This window comes from Oryzias melastigma, linkage group LG8, assembly GCF_002922805.2.
Source record: "Oryzias melastigma strain HK-1 linkage group LG8, ASM292280v2, whole genome shotgun sequence".
In the NCBI taxonomy this organism is placed as follows: Eukaryota; Metazoa; Chordata; class Actinopteri; order Beloniformes; family Adrianichthyidae; genus Oryzias; species Oryzias melastigma.
In genome coordinates, this window is record NC_050519.1 from 14,660,076 (window position 1) to 14,664,113 (window position 4,038).

Sequence of the window (4,038 nt, forward strand, 5' to 3'; positions counted from 1 at the left end):
TATATATTCCTATGATACTGGCTTTACATTAATGACTCTTCCAATGAAAAATAATCTGCATACATATATATTTTTGGTGGTGTTTGATACTTGATTTATATTAATGATTTTTTTTTAATGTAAAATAATCTGCACATTTTGTTTGAATTTTGATAATAGGACTGCATATGGAATGACAGAGTCTGAAATAGTGATATATGTACTTACATAGTCATGCGATTTATTGTTACTTGATGATTCATAATAACCTGAATCTATGCTGGAAAGATATAAATATCTGATCTAAAGTTATGAACCGGATAATAATAATACATGTAAAGGAAATGGTATGGTCGAGCCAGGGTGGGATTATATAAATTAGCTTCTTCCCACTCCCTTTCAGGCAATCTCTTAATGTCTAGTTATCCTGTGTTTGACTCTATGGAAGTAAACTTCTGAAGACTGATTGTATCGCACAAGAATTTACTTTTTTCTTTTGATTGCTTGAAATAAACTATTTCTAATCTAAAACTTCGAATCTAAAGTTCTTATAATGTGATGCATTGTCATGGATGTCGAGGGTCGGCCTCCTGCTGGTTTTCCAAAAGTCCTGTCTCATCTGCTGCTGATTACCTAGATCAGGTGAGTTGGCCAACAAGGAGCTTCAATGGCAGGTTGGTTGGAAAACATGTAGGACACCGGCTATCGAGGCCTGTATCTTGACACTTCTTATACCGGTCTGTCAGCATCGTCATCATTAGTCCTTCTCCTATCCTACTTAGAGGTGCCACTATGCAAATCTTGAGGAACTCTGGCTTCCTCTTGTGGATTGTCAAAGATTAGCAGGTTGTTTTTTAAATTAATTTATGAAGTTGGGAATAATCCAGTTATTACTCTATTTTTTTTTTGCACATAGGATATGACATAATTAAACTTTTACATACTACGTTTGTCAAAATGAGTTCAAAAAATGCTATCTATCTATCTATCTATCTATCTATCTTGTAAGGATCAATAGCTTACATGACAAAGATGAAATAAATCAGAAAAAATAAAATAAATCACATATGAAATAAAGTAGAGGCTTAATTAAAATGATTAGAAAAGATCACCTTTAATATTTGGGGCATGCCAAGGTGTGGCATCAGGATGGTCAACATCTGATTGGAAGGTTGCAGGTTGGATTCTCACCTTCCCTGCATGTGTTGAAGCCCACATCGCCCCTGGTCGTTATGGGTTGGTGTCAGTGTTTGGCAGTGGAGCCACCATCATTTTGTAAATGTGACTGTGAGGGCTTCTAAGAAGTTAAGGTGCTGTACAAGTTTGTATCATTATGTATTGTTTTATTACCTATTTGGAGCTTTTCTTAGAAGTTAGAGTTTAATTTTACAATAAAAAAAACAACCTTAGACTGAAGAAGCTGCTGGACAGGAAGGAAGAACAGGTATTTGCAAACCAAAATAACAGCAGTTTTCTGTATGCTGTACATATTGTATGTTCATACGCTCATTGTTACAAATACTTCTAATGATATATCACTTTCGTGTTTTTCTTTTTACCCCTGATTCAGTAAAAAAAAAAAACATAAATATATACCAAGAAATACCTTCTCACCCCACGTCCTCACCCTAGACAGAACATTTTTCAGCTTGTTTGTGATTTTTCTGAGTCGCATTAGTCACTGACATTTACAGCTCTTGCGTCACTAATTATAAGAGTTCAGATGAGCTTTGAAGTTTGTCATCCAAAGAGCACATTCTGAGAAAATGAACTCTGGTACAGACCAAACATTCCATTCAGAACACCTCCCAGGCATGGCTGCAATATTTTCTCCACTGTTACTTTTTTGGCACAGTGATCTTTAGTTTTACTTGTATTTGAAAGTAGAAACAATGTTCCTGATTTTTTTTTTTAACGACTATAAAGTAGTCATTTTTCTTGTCACTTGAGGAACATATCTCTTTAAAATGTATTTTTTCTTTTACCAAAAATTAAGTTGTGTAAATGCACTCATGCTAGAAATGATAAACTGTGTTAAGCAAATGGAAGTTTTTGAAAAAACATATTTAGATTTCACTTATTGTTTTAAGAAAGCCTTTGACATTTTTTTAGAAAAAGGAAAAGAAAATAATTTTTCTGGTATAGCAACATTTTTCTTTTTAGAAAATAAGACCTGTATTCTACAAAAGCATATATTTAACTTTGTGTAAATATTTAGCTTTGGTTTGAGTATACACTCCCCACACAAAGCACACAGCAGTGTCATGTAGCTCCTAATTCCTGACCACTTGGAGTCACTGTTACCGCAAGTTTTAGAGATTAAAAACTTTCTCTTTATTTTTGTGCGATGTCGTGTAACAGGTTTAGTCACATTCTATTGAAAATTTTCTCTGTGGGTATTTAACACACCTGCTTAAGTGCATGTGGGAAGAATTCCAAAAAATGTATCTTGTGTAACCTTAAACCTATAATATTTTAATTTATAATATGACTTGAATTATTTAATTAATTTTATCCTTTTGCAGTTTTATCATTTTGGTTTAAATATGTCAATACCTAAAAATAAATCTTCATTTTAAAAAACTATAGAATTTGACTTTCCATCTTTCTTTCAGAAAACTGGAGCAATGGGAAGTGTTTTAATGTGGCAGTACAAGGACTTTATAAACTAAAAGATAAATTACTGCATAAACGATAATATCAGTTGAGCATAAATGGTTGGACAGGTTTGCAGTGAAATGTTTTGATTAGTCGATAAGCAAAGAGCTTTTCAAACACAGATTACTAGTTTCAATGATGCATAAATAAGAGGGGAGATAAGATCGACTGAAAACTTCCCAAAAGGCAGGAAGCATTCATAATACACTTGAAGAGCCATGACCAAGTTGAGAAGTATTTCATTTTCAGGTTCTACGGGACATCACTGCCAGCAAGCAAGAGATGTCTTTGCAGTGCCCTACTCGCCAATTTTAACTGCACCCTTTACAGGGTGGTCACATGGGGTACTAAAAAGTCTTAAAAGCTTTAAATTAAAAAAAAATTGGAATAGGAGCCTTGAATAGCATTAAAAAAAAACTCTTAAATTTTGATATCTTTGTCATAAAAATAGTGTCACTTAAAACTTTTTCTATATGACTTTTCTGGTCTATTTTTTTTTCTTAACGACAATTATGTAGGTAAAGCACGTTTAACATCATGCTTGATACCAAACGCTTATTAAAAGAAAAAAGAAAAAAGGTAAAGAGGTGGGGAATTAACTCTCATACTAGAGCAGCTGCAGGCTGATGCCGCTAAAACTGTGAACCCAACTGCACTTTATCTCATCATTTTAGCACCTCTGTGGTTGTTACTGCCTTATCATTGTTATGAAATCATCTTACATGTGTACATGATGGAGGATTGATAAAACAAATAAGGCCTCTTAATTTAGTGTCATGTCAGAAGTGCTTAAAATCGACAGACTCCCGGACTTTCATTGGAACTCGCCAGGAGAGATACAGGTACTGTTAAGTCCAGGAGCGCGAGCAGCCAGCTTAGCTCTTCTGAACTGTAATGTTTTATTAACGAAAATAATAATAAAAGAAAAAAAGTCCCCTATTTACCCCCTCTCTCGGATTAATGCAGAACAGCCTTCAAACTCAGTGAGAGACACAGAAACAGCGGAAGCAACAGACACACCGCCTAGCTCAGGATTTGACAGGCGGCTGGCTACAAATTTGCGGCATGGCGAAAGAGTGGTGCACAGTTGGTGTGCGGCAAACGAGGAAAGCTTCGCCGGTTTGCGTGAAAGAGGGGAGGGGGCCATCATTTGTGGCTCAAAGGTTGTGAAGCTCTGATTTAATTGGAACAATCAGCACGTCAAAACATCTATTTTTGACGCGGAGGTCTTAACTATGTGTCAGTATGTGACTTGGGAATGAAAATGTGTTGATTTGGTAAGGCAGGGGTCTCAAACTCAAATCAGCCGGGGCCCGCTGGAGGCGGAATCTAGTTGAGGCCGGGCCGCATCAGGATTTTCATAAGAAAATCGCTGAGAAAACATTCCAATGTTCTTAAATA